This window comes from Prionailurus bengalensis, chromosome D4 (genome assembly GCF_016509475.1).
Source record: "Prionailurus bengalensis isolate Pbe53 chromosome D4, Fcat_Pben_1.1_paternal_pri, whole genome shotgun sequence".
Taxonomy (NCBI): Eukaryota; Metazoa; Chordata; class Mammalia; order Carnivora; family Felidae; genus Prionailurus; species Prionailurus bengalensis.
The window spans coordinates 34,991,075-35,008,882 of NC_057359.1; the positions used below are offsets into that span (position 1 = coordinate 34,991,075).

Genomic DNA, 17,808 nt, shown 5'->3' on the forward strand with positions numbered 1-17,808 from the left:
AATGGTATTCTTAAAACCTAGAGATCATTACATGTAAAAATTTAAACAATAAAGCTTTTATAGAAACCATAGGAAAATTCCTTAGCGTGGCAAAGCAAATATTTCTTTTTTAAAAATATTTATGAAGTAGGACAATAGTCAGACAAGAAACAAACCTACTTGAGAATTTCTATTCATCAAAAGACACCACTAGGAGAGTACAAAGAAAAACCACCAAATGGTTTAATATACAATAAAAAATATCCAGTGGTATGCAGTAAATGTTTAACAACCAACTCCCCAGAAGAAAAAATAAAGCCCTGTTTTTCATGTTTGCCAGTGTGTGTGGTATAAATAAACACTTCTACCATGGAAGATTTTCAAACTATCAAGCAGCTCCCAAAATTCCTGACACTTTAACAGTTGGTCTTGTGAATCAGTTTGAGCCAGCTCTATCACAGGGGATTGAAACAGCTTATCTGGTATATGGTTAAGGAAAAAGGATGCGCGGTATGGTATAAAAAGGGCAAGTCTTAGACACTTCAAAAAGGAGAATAGTCATATGACATCACAAATATGACAAATAATCATAAGACGTGTTTGATGCCACAAACCTTCAACACATTCAAATTAAAATATTTCTATAAGCACACTAGAATGGCTAAAATAGATGGATGCAAAATCCTGTTAGTGAGTATATGGAGCAACTCATTCTCACATCTTGCTTTGAAAATCCCGTATTACCACTTCGGCAGACTATCAGTATCTACTAAAGCAGAACATATGCATATCCTATATATCCAACAAAATTCATGCATGCATTTCCTGCAACACATCTTCCAGATAGACATATAACCACTATTCATAAGAACCAAAGTCTGGAAATGACCCAAATGCTCATCAATGGGATGTAGATCATAATTTGGTACATGAGCACAGTTGAATACCAAACAGCAATGAAAATGAGTGCTTTATCACTGCATATAATCTTACAAATATAATGCTGAGAAAAAGAACCAAAGTAGTAACTACTGTATGACTTCATTAATAGAATGTAAAATAGGAAGTAATCTATCCTTCTAGAGGTCAATACAGTGCTTATATTCCATGCAAATACTTACGAGAAGTGCACTATGTAGTGGTCTTCAAAGTACGATAATGTTTTATCTTTTATTCTTTATTTTTCTTTTCTTTTTAATGTAAGAGCTGATTATAAGGGTGGGTTCATTTTGTTACAATTCACCAAGACTGTGCATTTAAGATATGAGATGATAAATGATGAGTGTACATTTTTAAAATATTTTGACATATTTTATAAGTCGAATTGACTTATGAGAAAAGTTAATTTGGATATATTTGTAAAATATGTTATAACTTAACAATATGTATCAGGAATAAAATTATTGCTTTATGCATATCCAAATAATGTATTTCACAAAAATGTCTTCCATTATCAACAGAGTCCATTGATACAGAGTCCTGTATCAACAGAGTAGAGCAGTGAAATTCCCCTTGCTTCTATGTGACACTTGTCTTTAATAATCATATGTTGAGTGTCTCAAAAAAAAAAATGTAACCAAAGCATACACCTTACATAGCCCAGAGCTGATCATTGCCTATAATCACTTAAAACTTCTTCCAGATACATTTCAGTGATGCTGTATTACCAAGTCAACAAGTTTTACTCAATCACTTTGTGTTTCCCAAAACATCATTTACCCGAACATATAAAATATATGACACAAATGCCCATATTATCCCCATTTTATGTATCAGCTACAAGAGGATAAATCTTCATCATGTTCACAATTAAAAAAAGAGATAAACTGAACATTCTTTTATTAAACTTATGTTTATGTTTCGTACATTCTGTAGTAATCAATTATAAATGGCATCCAGATTTACATTTTTAACAAATGTTATTGAATACAATTAACCAAAGTAACTGACAAATTAATAAGGCCCATAAAATCACCTTAGAAGTCACGGGTTATTTTTTTATCATATCTATTTCCATAGTTACATATTTTACTTTCAACTTTATAAAGCTGCAATATCAAGCTTTCCTAGAGGAACCCAATTTTGATAAATCTTGACAGGTGTTAAAATAAGTTTTCCTTTCAATAACTCATTGCCTCTATTCATTGACATCAAATAGACATTATTATAAAAAATTTTAATATATAAAATTGTCATTCATGTCCAAAGAACTTTTTTCAGAGTTATAAATCTTACCTTTCTGAACAATGCCTTCAAATTCACTTAGAACTTATCAAAGACTATTTCAGGTGACTATATTACTATAATCTAACCAAGAACATAAACATTTGATAGAAAGTATCACATGTCAACATTTATGTAAAAGTAACAAAAAGTATCAAGGAAACTCTGCAAATTAGCTCTGTTTTTACTGGATACCATCAAATAGGGATAATAAAGGGAAAAAAACTCAAAAATGAATTTATTAATTATAATCTTACCATAGGCTCACAGGTTAGGAATTCAGAGAAGAGGTTCACCACCCTGAGACCTAGAAAAGTATAACCAAAAATATTTCCATCAGCACTGGCACTGCATTTTAATTCAAGCATCACAAAATGTTAAATAGTGATTCATATTATGAAAAATTTCATTGTATGATTAACTAGTATACATATAATTTAACAAATAATTTTGACTACAATATTAGTCTGAAATAGCATTATCATTACTCAGGTCACATCAAACTATTGTGATTTAAGATTAATTACTCTAATTTGAGCTCCTTAATGCAGGATGACAAACAAGTAGAGGATTTTTATTGTCTCCTTTGCTTCTTATGGGACTATGGGTGATGGGCACATCTGCAAGCAAAATTTATTTTGCATATGTTACAGAACCTTAGTTACATTCATTTATACAGCTTCATATATATATATATATATATATATATATATATATATGTATACACACACACACACACACACACACCCATATACACATACACACACTATGCATGTGGGCCACACACACACATTTACAAATGTAGTTATCATACTACAAACCTACATTTATCTTTGTTTTTTCTGTTTAAATCAGGGATAATATATAACTTTCCATGATTATAAATATTCTCTAATATTTGTAATTATATATTATATTATTATAATATATATATAATATATATATATAATCCTAATTTAAAAGCTGTATGGTACTCAATAGTTTATTATATACCTTAAATTATTTGATATTTGATTTAACAATAACACTTTATAATATCAATTAATATTATCTTTAAATTGAGTCATTTAGTTACCATCACATCTAACAATGTTTAAAAGTTAATGTGCTTGGCAAGAGCTTTAATATTTTGATGCAGTGCTGACTTACTAATTAACACATATTTATTAAGCCCTTGGATTTGTTTACTTCTAGGCAGATTCTGCTCTAAATGGATAAAAGAATACACTGAAGATTCAATCTTGCTATACGTGAAGAAATTAGTAGCATTTATGAACCTTTTAGAAAACTGAATGACTGGTATATAGGCAGGTGCTCTACTGTGTGATGTATCACAATTTAAGTTAATAGAAGAGAGAAACCATAACAGATTGAATCTAGTAGTCAATGTCTTAATGAGTAGTGTTGTTTTTAAGGATAGGTTTTTCTCAAAGTTCTATGCATTGAATTATTCCAACCATTTTCTACTGCAACTGAAGGAAACATAATATAACATAGTTTGTCTCACAAAGGAATGATATTTAACTCTTAGGAGGAATTATAATATGCAGAAATGATTCTGATACTAAAAGAACCACTTGACGACTGAAATGAAATGTTTCCAGTATCCTTCTGATGAAATGTTAGCGGAAATCAAAATATCACTATCACCGAGGTGTGAACATTCACATTAAAATGTATTATTCTTATTCTGCAAATTGAAATGTATGTGTGCAGTAAAATCTTTAATAATGACTTCTCAGGCTTTCTTGGTCAAAGTCACTGAACTGGGCGCCTGGGTGGTTCAGTCGGTTAAGCATCTGGCTTCGGCTCAGGTCATGATCCCATGGTTCATAGGTTCAAGCCTTGTGTGGGGCTCTGTGCTGACAGCTGAGAGCCTGGAGCTCTCTCTCTCTCTGCCCCTCCCCTGATCGCTCACTCTCTCTCTCTCTCTCTCTCAAAAATAAATACACATTAAAAAGATTTAAAAAAAAATCCAAAGTCACTGAACTAACTGGTGGCAAGGACTTAACTGCATTCTGAATCTTTGATTCTCAGTCCATTGTATTTCATCCCAGTTATTGGCCATTATCCCAGGTCTCCTTGTTCCCAAGTGGGTAGACACTGCTTCCCAGCCTTCCACAGGTTTCTGTCCCACCCACTCCTTTTACAATTCCAGTGCACATGGATTAACCATGTGAACATGCTATTCATTCTCTATTGCATTCTGCTTTTATTTTCCCTGCAGGAACAAGGAGTGAGAAGAGGACTTCAAAAGGTCTACTTCTGGGAGCACCTGGATGTCTCAGTCAAACAGCTGATTCTTGATTTTGGCTCAAGTCATGATCTCAGGGTCCTGAGACTGAGCCCCACATCAGGCTATGAGCTGAGTGTCAAATCTGCTTGGGATTCTGTCTCACCCTCTCTCTCAAAATAAATAAATAAACATTAAAAAAAAAAAGATTTGCTTTCTACTGATACTTGCTAAAGAGGAAGACTTTCCCAAGAACATATTGTGCTCTGAATGCTCATACTTCAAGTCAATCAAGGAATTATATTGATACCTTCCCCTCTGCTCCCCATTTTTATCAAGAGGTGCATCAAATTCAATTGGGGTAAATGTAAAATGGTTACATGTTAGAATCTACATGTGGCTGAAGCAAAGTATTACCATTGTGAAATGAATGCTTTGGATACATATATTAAAATTTTTAATTGTTATTACCATTTTATTATTAAATATTTAAAGTCAAGCTTTAAGGTTTCACATTATAATGCAGGAACAATAATTTCCTGTAGCACTATCAGATGCTAGATTACTCCTGCAGGCACTATGTTGCATATCTGCAATATTAAATTGACAGTTTTAACTGAATAATAGAATTTCAACATAAAAAGCACATAAGGGAATTTATATCTTCCAGTTATATGTAGAATGCTTATCTATATCTGAATGTGAATATTTAGATAATAACAGTAAATCCAAAGGACATCCTTGTTTGGATTATGGACATTGTTATACTGAGTAGATATGTTAGGCATTCAGACTATATGTCACTACCCATGTGTAAATTCAGGAATTCCAGAAATTATGTTGAACACATTTGGTTAGTTTTTCTTCAAAGCCAAAGCCGAGCCAGAGAAGTGATTTTTAGACACATAAGAAAGCCAAAGCAGAAATATGGTTTACCCAAACTTTATTCTATTTTTACAATGATTTACATGGCCTGACTCAGTCAAGAATACTGAGTATTGAGACATAATTAAAGAAAATAAATGAGAGAAAATAAATTTTAACAATATGTGGATAAGATAACTATTTTTTAGGGAAGAGTTTGTAATGATGGATCAGTAATTAAACTATCAGTGACATTGGCACAATGTTAGAGTTTTATCATTGATGCATTTCAGGAAATTTTATTTTAGAGATAAGATTCTAGTAAATAGACTTGATCAGATATACTCCTTTCATTTCTACTACTTGCCCACGTAAGGATAACCATTCAGAAAGAATTTATGCCAAGTGAAGTAAGCAGACCAAAGCAAAATTGCACTTTTGGTAATTCTGAAATTCTAATATCTTAAACCTATCATATGCCTACATAGCTGTCAAAGTACTGCAGAAATCTTGAAAATTTACATTTGAATTAATATTTCTATAAATTAATTAATGTTATTAGTGAATGCATTTATCAGATATGTGACTCAGAGTTTGAAGAAATTCATGGATCAGCATTTCAGATGGTGGTTTTCTCTGATGCTAAAAATAATTAGACAGTGTTCTTTTTTCCTGGCTTGTTCACAGGAATTCAATAGTTTGGAAGGAGTGAGAGGAAGCTGAATTTTAAAATGATCTGGAAACCTAAAGGTTGTGAAATTATTTTAAATAATTATAAACAATTTTAAATAATAGTAAATAAGTTTAAATATTGGTTTGATAAGTTTAGGAAAATCATAGTTAATATGCAATTGGTAAATAGTACAGTGATAAGATTTCTACACTTTTTGTCATGTATCCTACATTGATACTCATAAAAGTCTCTTGTATTAGAGATTATTTTCCATATTTTCAGATAAGAGATTGGAAGCTAACAGTTGCTAAATAAACTCCAAAATGTCTTACTGCTAATATATTGTGAAGTCAAAATTCAACCCAACCTTAATTAAGTTCAGAATCCCAATTAGTTCATATATCAGGGTAGGATAATATTAATAGATCTATTTACTGAATATATAGCATATGCCAAGCACTGGTCTTAGTATTTTGTATGAATTAACTAATTTAATTCTTACAAGTGAATCTCTACTTTCTAAATGAACTGAGCTGTCCTTTATTACCCTTTTCTTCTTCTTTGTTTTTTTTTTCTCCTAAACAAAGAGATCCTGGCTTCAGAGACTGTGCTATGAATCATTACATAGTAGTCTCTACATGATAATTGATCATTTTGCAGTATTCTTACAAATGGTATTTCAATGCACATGTTTACATTTTTTCAAGTTTGGCATCACGCACATGTAATTACACATTTAATATGTGTCTACCATCACCTTGGTTGTTGGTCCTAGGTAGTAATAATAGTATTTATTGAATATATACTGTGTCAAGAATTATGCTAAGTGCTATAAGTTCATCTCATTTAATTCCTATAGCAGTCCTAACAAGTATTACAGTCACCCTAATCTCATAGATGAGAAAATTACCAGAAAACTTAATAAATTTGCTCGACAGCACACAGAGTAAGAAAAAAACACAGCTGAGTTTCAAACACAAACTCTCTCATATGATGCAACATAGAGATTCTGATTCTTCTAATGGGAGAGAGTTGTGAAAGAAATTAGAGGCTCTCCTTTTAGTTCATTTAGAGAGAAACTTAAAACTTCAACTTCTTAAAGTAGAGCTACGACTACACCCTAATTAAAAAAAAACATAAGAATAGCAAATAGTCTTATAACACCATTATATTATGATTAATTGTAGGTAGTTACAGCCCCTCAGTCTCTGGCTCATTAAATGTTAAACTGAAATGATGCATTATTTAGCAGACATGCCGATTTCTAGAATTTTCTGCCAATAAATTCGAGAATGCATGAGATTTTACAAAATATGTAAATTTCATGTAATATATGCACAATTTTGGTAGGGGTTATCAGCAATGCTTACTTGGAAAACCAGATAGCCTTGTATTCATTTAGAAAAATGCAAATAATGTGTAAAAAAACAACTTTGAACTCTCACTTCTTTTAAGACTGCCAAGCTTATCATCTCAGAAACACAACTCTTATTATAATTATAGGCAACATGTTTGGGAAAAAAATTGGCTGTTTCAGTGAAACTTGGCATATTACAAACTCTCAATAAATAACTAAAGAATACCTAAGTGGTCCAATAAAGAAATGATCGCAGTTAGGCTCTTAGGAAGAAAACTATCCTGTATTTAGGTAATAGATTTTAGCTTACCCAGTACTAGCCATACTTTCTCAATGTCTTTTTCAGTACCTAAATCATTTCCTTCAAAGCATAATTTTTTTTTCAAAGATCTTTTTTTTTTTCTTAAACTCTAGGAAAATTGGAGTGACAGGCAGTGATGGGTTTGGGGAGTATCAACTCCTCCCATGATTAGATCTATGTAAATATGCCATGTAACTACAATTATATATATATATATATATATATGTATGTATATGCATATATATGTATATATATGCATATACATATATATATGTATATATATATTAATTCATCTATCCAACAGACATTTATGGAGCAACTATGTGTCAGGCACTATTATATCAGAGTGTGAGGTTAAAGAGATAATACAAATATGGTCTAGTCTCACAGATTTTATATCCAGGTTAGTGATATTACATTTAATGATGCAATATTTGGTTGCCACTATCAAAAACCACTAGATACTCTGCTATAATAGTCTATGCACTTTTGAAAGGATTTCTCTTTAGATGTTTCAAATTTCAATCTAATAAGCCTATTAAGTTCAAGAGGGTTTAACACCATGGCAGAACATCATAGTTATCCCCCTATTCATATAATATTGTTTTACATAAGAGAACCACTGATTTTAGCAAGGTTCATGGCCTTCTGGAATCAGATTATGATCCTTAGACTTGGTGCCATAAGACTAAGTCCTGGAAAAGCATGTATGTGGAAGTGGGCTGAGTGACTTCTAGAAAGTGTCACTGAATGTAGAAAGTATCCTTGTCCATTTCTCCCATTAATTTCTAGATAGAATGTGGAATAAAGACTTGGAGCTCCCACAATCATTTTGTATCTGACAGACTACCCTCACCTCCTTGCTCTGTTAAACTCCCAAGCAGAATACTAAAATGGGAGAAGTCTGGATCCTTACAACAGGGAGTGTCATCTCAAGCTTGGAAGGATTATCTCTTGAGTAAGCAAGAAATAAACTCTATAGAGACAGAAACTAGATTGGGGTTTTTAGGGACCAAGGAGTGAGAAGATGGGTACAGAATTTCTCTTTCGAAAATAAAAACATTCTAAAATAAGATAGTGTTTGTACAATGCTAAATATATGAAACCCAATAAAGTGTTCCCTTTATTTATTTTTAAAGTGTTCCCTTTAAAAAGTTATACAAAAAATGAATTTTATGGTATGTGATTATATCTCAATAAAAATGTTATTAAAAGTGTGTGCCTTATATCATCCTATTAGTTTAATTTGATCTATATAATAATTTGAATACATTTTACTGTGCTAGAAAATTGCATGGCATATTCTTTGGGAACTCAAATTCAGCTGAATTTATTAATTTCCTACTACACATTACCATGTTTGTAGAGATTGGGGGAAATAAAAATAGCAATACAACAAAAATCTGTCTTCCATAATCTACAACCTACTGAGGAAAGAGGCTATTCCTGAATTAAGTAACACCATGACCAAATATTTACCATCCAGGGCTTCTGTGAGGATTTTATTATATGCTGGGAAGTTATTTGAAAACTACTTAATAACACAATTCATGATTAGAAAAACAAAAAATTTGCCAATAAGCATTATATGCTGATATTTGTGTTGGCAGTGGTGCCTTTGATAACTTTGTAACTAAACGAGTATGTTTTGAAATTGTGCTTATAAGGAAACCAAAATGTTAAAAAACACTAAACAAAGTTTTATCCTTGAAAAAAGTATAAAAGTACTGATTACAAATATTTCTGGTTTCAAAGAAACAACATTAAACAATCCGTTTTGGTGGTGGGATTTAAAACTTTTAATCTAAAATGTATAGATCCTTATGTTTGATATTTTGGCTCAGACATCACTAGTCTGAAAAACTCCTCTCCAAATTATTCAAAACACCAAACTTTTATAAAAAATGTTTCTATGGGGCGCCTGGGTAGCTCAGTCTGTTGAGCGTCCAACTTCGGCTCAGGTCATGATCTCACGGTCTGTGAGTTCAAGCCCTGCATCAGGCTCTGTGCTGACAGCTCAGATCCTAGATCCTGCTTCGGATTCTGTGTGTCTCTCTCTATGCCCCTCCCCTGCTCATGCTCTGTCTCTCTCTCTCTGTCAAAACTAAATAAACATTTAAAAAAATGATTCCTGTTGGGGACATCTAGGTGGCTCTGTCAGTTAAGTGTCTAACTCTTGATTTCAGCTCAGGTCATGATCTCACAGTTTGTGAGATCAAGCCTCACACCTGGCTTTGTGTTGACAGTGTGGAGCCTACTTGGGATTCTCTCTTCCTCTCTCTCTATCCCTCCCTTGCTCCTGCTCATTCTCTTTCTCTCTCTAAAAATAAATTAATAAACTTAAAAAAATGTTTCCTGTTGAGGCACCTGGTTGACACAGTCAGGAGAGCATGAGGCTCTTGATCTCAGGGATGTGAGTTCAAGCCCCACATGGGTGTAGAGATTACTTAAATAAATAAAACTAAAAAAAATGTTTCCTGTTGTGTGGATATGATTGACAACAGTAAAATCAAACTATAAATGGATACCCAATAAAAAGATCCTCCAAACTTTTCATGAATGACACAATCATAATTTTCTGAAGTTGACATTCAGCCACACTAATTTGTAGAGTTCAAAAAATAATATCATCATAAAAGTTGGAATTCATTCACTATATTGTACACCTGAAACTAACATAGAGTGTATGTTAACTAAACTGGAATTTAAAATAAAATAAAGTAAAAAGAGAAAAACGTTGCCATGCTATAGATACCTACACATTTGAGAAGAAATGTAAATTAAGTGTAACTCCAGCATCATATAATGATTCTTTAGTTACTGGAGATGATTATACTGCAAAATCTGTAAGAATGTGTGAAAGTTCACAGGACTGGTTTAACCTTTATGTGAATTAATTGGTTACTATAGCAACATTAATTTTTGTCTCACTTCAACTGTTGCAGAAGCTCGAATCAGCTTTGGAGCTTCATTCAATCCTATATTCATTGGAGATATACCCAGAAGTGGGATTTCTGGATCATATGGTCATTCTATTTTTAATTTTTTGAGAAACTTTCATCTTATTTTTCATAGTAGCTATATCAACTTACATTCCTACCAGTGGCACACAAGGATTCTTTTTCCTCCATATTTTTGCCAACACATGTTGTCTCTTGTCTTTTTAATATAGCCATTGTAACAAGTGTGAGGTGATATATCAGTGCAGTTTGATTTTCATTAGTAATGTTGAGCATCTTTTCATGTATCTGCTGGCTATTTGTAGATCTTCCTTGGAAAAATGTCTAATCAGTTCCACTTCCTATTTTCTTTTATTTGAGAGAGAGTGTGTGTGTGTGTGAGTGGAGGAGAGGGGCAGAAGGAGAGGAAGAGGAAGAGGGAAAGGAGGGAGGGAGGGAGGGAGAGAGAGAGAAAGAGGGAAGGGTAAGGGAAGGGGAGGGGACGGGAGAGGGAGAGAGAGAGAGAGAGAGAGAGAGAGAGAGAGAGAGAGAGAATGAGAGAGAGATTTAAGCAGGCCCCACGCTCAGTGCAGAGCCCAAAGCTGGGCTTGATCCCACAACCCAAGGATCATGACCTGAGCTGAAATCAAGAGTCAGATGCTCAACTGACTGAGCCACCCAGACATCCCTCCTCTGCCTATTTTTAAATTTTATTTATTTATTTTGAAAGAGAGAGAGAGAGAGAGAGAAATTGAGTAGGGGAGGGTCAGAAAGAGAAGGAGAAAGAGAATCCCATGCACGCTCTGCACCGTCAGCACAGAGCCCGATGTGGGGCTCAAACTCATGAACTGTAAGATCATGACCTGAGCTAAAGTTGGACACTTAACCAACTGAGCCACCCAGGCACCGCTGCCTATTTTTAGATTAGATTTATTTAGTTATGTTTATCAAGTTATATGAGTTCTTTATATATATGGGATATTAATCTCTTATCAAATAAATGGTTTGCAAATATTTTCCCACTATGTAGGTTGCCTTTTCATTTTGCTAATGGCTTCCTTGGCTGTGCAGAAGCTTTTTTAGTTTGATGTAGCCCCATTTATTTATTTGTTGCCTTCGTTGCCTTTGCTTTGGGTGCCACATCCAAAAAAAAAAAATAGTTGCCAAGACTGAGGTCAAAGAGCTTGTAGTGAATAAAAGAAAGCCTCAGGTATGCTCTGAATGGAGGCTATTAGCATGGAAAAGCTGGAGTGGGCTAACTGCAAAGAGAATATCCTATGATTGGTTTGGGGAGCATATTTGGCTTTCTCTGGTTTGTTAGCAGATAGAAGTACAAGGTAAGGAGTAGGGACTGAAAATGAAGGAAATTGGCTGTCATTCTCCTGAAAATGTCTTGCACTTACTAGATTTCCCTGACCATTCAGAGCCAACTTCTGGAGAGGTTGTAATTTGTCTTTCTAGCCTTACTGGTCAGAGTTCTATTATCATATATGGTCTGGCTGTTGTCTATTTGTTTATTAGTCTTGCATACCTTACTTTTCATTTTCCCCTCCAATCATAGGAGCATCCCTCCACTTAGCCACTAGTTATATTTTATACTGCCTTATGTAGCCTTGATGACAGATTGTTTAAACTTCCCATCATCAAAGAAGAATATTTGAGAAATATATATACATTCAATAAATATTTAATACAATAACAAATCTAATATAATTGTCATAGTGGGAATTATTATGTGATTATGAGTATGTAGTGAAGTTATAATTATATCAGTTGAGTTTTGTATGCCAAAGCATTTGTTATTTTTAATGTTGAAGATATTTTATTAAACATTTTTATTTCTTCTAGTTGTTGATTGCTCAATATGAAACGTATACAGAGTACATTAAAGATACTTTAATTAGTCTCAGATACAACATTATTTCTCACAATTCTGTGAGGCAAAATACATTTCTTTCAACTTCCTAATACCTGGTTTCTTTCTTTTTTTAATAAAAAAATGAACATTTGCATATTTCTATACCACTTTTACTAGATAGCTTGAACATTGATAAGTGAAAGGGATTAGTCAGATACCATGTAAGTTTATAACTTTGTTTACATTTGTTGGCTATTCTGACATATGCCTATTAAAAATAGAGGGAAAATATTTTGGTTAACATAGCTCCTTAATCTCTGATTTCACTAGCATAGCATACTTCTTCCATTTTATTAGCATCTGAAGAAAGATTTAGCCACAGATTTCTTCTTCCTGATCAATTATGAGTGTTTACTAAGTATCTATTATATGTCTAAATACAATATCAGATATTAGGAAATATAAAGCATTACCCCCTCTTATGATATTTAGTTAGCGAGCCCAGTGTATCATATCAATGTTAAACAATAAAGGAAGAGGAAATGTATATGTATATAGAAGACAAAATATATGGTACAAATATAATAATTGTACATAGTGGGAAAAGGAAGAAAAAACAGATCTTCCTTTAGAGGAAGACAAACCTAGAAACAGATTCAGGCTGTATCAAACCTAGGATTAAAGTTTCATCGTATGACATCTGGCAAGTTGTTTGACTTACTGAGGCTGCAGTAATAACAATTATAATTGACAATAATAATAATAATGATAACAAACAAGAATTACAGGTGTCTAGAATTTTTCATACACTAGTCAATTTAACTAATCCTCCTAACGACCCAAAGTAGCAGGGCACTTCTATTATATTCTATTTTATAGATAAATTAACTGAGGAACAGAGCAGCTAAATAACTTGCCCAAGGGCAGAGATCTAGTTAGGAGAGGAGTCTGCTAACAACAAATTCTTGTATTCTATTAGAATTTATATGGAGTAATTTACTTGAATTGGTCACTATGGTGACCGATTCTTGGTAGCTGCTCCACAAACATTGGTTTGCTTTTTTCCAATTGAGTATAAGTTATTACAGTGCCTCTCAAACTTCAGAACACACCAGAATGGCTCAGTCATCCAAAGATATCTGGGCCATGCCCCCAGAGCTTCTGATTTATTAGGTGAGGTGTGGAGTACCTAAATTTGCATTTTTAACCAGTTCTCAAAGGCTGTTGATGCTGCTGATCAGGACATCCCCCTTTAAGAACCATGGAGTCTATGCTTACCTAACAGAATCCCACTTATGCATTCTTGGCCTCTCAAGGCTCATGATCTCATAAAGACTATTTTGAGAACTGAAGATTTACAAAAACAGAATAAAAATATGATCCATATAGATTGGTTAGTAAAACTGAAACATGCCCATGTAAGTTATTTACATTTTTAATAATCAAGTCTGGTAAAATTTATAAAATAAAACCCAAATGGAATTAAAATTCAATTGGCAAGATACATTATGCCAATCACTTACTGTGGGGTTTGCAAAGTTTTTACATGCTAAAATACATTTACAAATTAGAAGCATACAACAGATACTGTTCTATAAAGAATTTTATTCAAGGCACTATATATCATGATCATTTTCTATACTAGATAATTTTCTACACTCAAAAGGGCAAGGATCTTTGTTCCCTCATTTACCATATCCCAATGCTTGGAACAGAATCTAACATGTAGAAGGTGCTTCTAAATATTTGCACATCATTCACTAATCCTTTTGGTTAAGAGGAATTACAGAGCCAAAAGATATGAATGGTTTTACAACCCTGGATTGGCATTACCAAAATGACTTCAAGGAAGGATGTACCAGCTTCTACTCCCACTAGCTCTGTGTGTTTGTGCCTATTTCCGTTGCTCATAAACACCACTTTATATATCTGCCAATAGTAACAATTACTGCTACATGTGTTTACCATATGTTGTTTTTCAAATTTTAACAACTCTAAAATCAAGATGCATACCCAATGGGATAATTTAGCTTTTCTTTTTCTCCCTTTGTAGAGCTCCATAAAAATAATGATTTGTCTCACAGCTTATGGCATTTTAGATTCAAAAAAGAAAAATCCAGTGACACATAAATGTTAGTACTGTATTTGTGAATAGTAGTCATAATTACTTCAAAAGCTATCTAATGCTGTTAAGCATTTTGAAATATCACTGGAACACTATGTGTTGAATGTTGTCTTAGAGCTCTGATTAACTACCTAAGAAATATCCTATTTTCCATGGGCTTACTGACAAATCAGAAACACACAACTTGTCTTAATTGCTACAAATCAGCATTATTTGTCCTATATTTAAAAGAGATAAAAGGAAAACATGTCACCAGATTTAAATTAACAAAAACATTTGTAAAAGAAAGCATATATTAGGAGATATATGGAAAAAAAGTAAATATATCTGTAATCAAAAACCTCAAATTTTTCTATGGAAGAAATGTATAAATGTTTTTAATTGATTTTACTAAACTTATCTGCTATATGCTACTATGGTGTGCTTTTTTTACTCTCAAATGTTAAAAATTAATCACACATCAGACAAAACTATTGTATTTTTTCTCACTATTACATAATTTTCAATATTTCAAATCTTTAGGAATAAATATTCTTCCAATGACTTAGAAATAAGAAAGATGAAATGGCATGGATTGCTTCAAATGACCAATAAGTATCATTAAATGGTCAGCTTTAAATAGTAATATATAAAAATTAAAATTGAGTAAATTTGGGGGGTGAGCCCTATGTTGTGCTCTGCCCTGACAGCACAGGGCCTGCTGGGGATTCTCTCTCCCTCTCTCTCTGTCTCTCTCTCTCTCTTTCAAACTAAATAAACCTTAAAAAAAATAAATATAAATATATATATATATATATATATATATATAATGGATAAATTTTTGCCTCAGAACTGAACATATATTTTTTGCATATAATATTAAAATTCTTTTAAGACTCAATTACTCCAAATGGAGATACAGAGTTTATACCTGATTACAAGGATTAACTGATAAGATGCACGCAAAGTGTGCAGAAAAGTTCTGGCTTATAGTAATTATTCACCAAATATCAGCTATGATGATGATACTGATAATTAAAATATTTAGAGAATAAATCTATGTGGCTAGTGCAAATAAGGTTTTCTCTTTTCATTTTTACTTCTATAATGAACAGTTGGAGGATGCATAGTAGCACTGGTGTAATTACCCACCTTCATAAACATAACTATAGAAAAAATATTAGCTTCATTTTCTCCGCTGCAGAGGGGGCAGAGAATACAAACATGTATATGTACATGAATGTGTGACTAATATTATATCTGTATGCACGTCTGCAAAGGTTTGAATATTGAACAATCTTTCTCCTTAAAGAAAGGGAAACATGGTTTTGTTGTTGTGGCTTGGATATTAATAGTCCATTAAAGACTTCCTGTGAGAGAATATGATAAAAGGGGGGTTTGTGGCAAAAGGGAGGGAAATGTTGAGTATGTGAGAGGGAAGTTACAGAAAGGGAGGGAGGCAATCCCTAAGAGACTCTTAATACTGGGAAAAAACTGAGGGTTGATGGGGAGGTGGGGGAGAGAAGGGCACTTGTTGGGATGAGCACTGGGTGTTGTATGGAAACCAATTTGACAATCAATTATGTTAAAAAAAAAAGAATATTGTGAGTATGTGAGATGGAGTCACTCCAGATTACAAGAAGGTGGAGGACAAATGCCAAGAGATTGAGCATGGGGACATTCCCAGAGAGCATCCCCAAGAGTGGAGATAATTTTCCTAAGAAGTGAAAGGGCGCTTCGTCCTGAAAGTAAAACTAGGGGAGAGCCAAGGTTAAGGTCATTGGGGAACTAGAGTCATTGTCCCTCTGATCATTAGCCTTTGTTGAAGGAATGCAATTGTTACCTGGAGAATTTCCTTACTCAACATAACCCAGCACCCCACCAACTCACCATGCAGGAGGAGTGACATCCTTCAGGACTTCAGTACCCTTTTCATTACCCAAAGAAGATATCTACTTCCCAGCGATTTAAGACACGCGCAGCCTGAGTAAAGGTGGTTGGAGTCTTGGCTAACTATTGACATGGTAGTGTAGGATAGCACTGTGATGCTACCGTAAACGATGGGCAGTGGTTAATGAAGTGGGTTTTACAATTCTATAGTATCCTTGTTGCATTAAAACTGTCAGTTTAGTATGGGTTGTTTTCAGCACAAAGGAAGACTATGATCAAATAGAACAAAAAATAAATAAAACACAAGCATTCAAAGATAAGTGGCTTAGATATATTTTCCTTGATACCAGTGTTAAAGTGTTTTGTCTGTTCTCAAGATGGACTATAGTATGTAGTTAATGCAAAACATTATTTCTATTATCATCTATTTCAAAACATTATTTTCTTTGGAATGCTCATTAACCCAGGAGCACACACATCCTTTGAAAAAGCTCGTGTTTAACTAGGAAAAAACAGAATAACTATGGTACATGTATTTATTCACGGGCCAAGGAATAAGTATATGTACTCTGTTCATCATAATACTTAAGTTAAATAGATATCAATTTATCTACTGTTTATCCTAATATTTCAGTCACAATGACAACTTAAAAAGTAGACAATATTAGAGGTTTCTTTAGTGAATATTTTTAGAGAAAAAAATGGCATGCCAATAGATTACTTCTTGTCTGCATGTTCTACATATTATACATGTATTATATGTAAACACCATTATGTATTCAATAAACTATTCAGAGGTACCTTTTGTATCTCCTTAATGGTTCTCAGGGGGATGATATCATACTATATTTTTTCCCATTGTCCACTTTATAGAGAACCTCACTTTTTTTTTTATTTAGGGAGGTCAACTGTTATTGTTAAATACACAAAAAAATATTTTTAAAACATCACCTCATATATCATTTGTGATGTTAGCCTCATTTTTCTAACACAAAATGTAGAAGAAATGATTGATTGCAAGTTTTCTTTCAGATGATACAGTGACAAACAAAAAGTCAAAAAATGTTATCTAGGATGTGGTTAAACATTAAAGACTTTACAGTCCATATTCTTTTTTTTTTTTTTTTAATTTTTTTTTTAAACGTTTATTTATTTTTGGGACAGAGAGAGGCAGAGCATGAACGGGGGAGGGGCAGAGAGAGAGGGAGACACAGAATCGGAAACAGGCTCCAGGCTCCGAGCCATCAGCCCAGAGCCTGACGCGGGGCTCGAACTCACGGACCGCGAGATCGTGACCTGGCTGAAGTCGGACGCTTAACCGACTGCGCCACCCAGGCGCCCCCATATTCTTTAAACTGGTATCTAAATAGCCTATTAGTATTATGTA

At 33.4% G+C, this 17,808-nt stretch overlaps 1 protein-coding gene across 35 annotated transcripts in view; it reads right to left on the reverse strand.

The window, feature by feature from the left end:
* Positions 1-17,808, reverse strand: part of PTPRD (protein tyrosine phosphatase receptor type D) — a 2,207,515-nt gene that overhangs the window by 1,193,790 nt on the left and 995,917 nt on the right. For all 35 annotated transcript variants that reach the window (XM_043566630.1, XM_043566632.1, XM_043566635.1 and 32 more), the window contains one exon: positions 2,460-2,509. The gene's annotated coding sequence lies outside the window, so the exon portion shown is untranslated. The remainder of the gene's footprint in view (positions 1-2,459; positions 2,510-17,808) is intronic.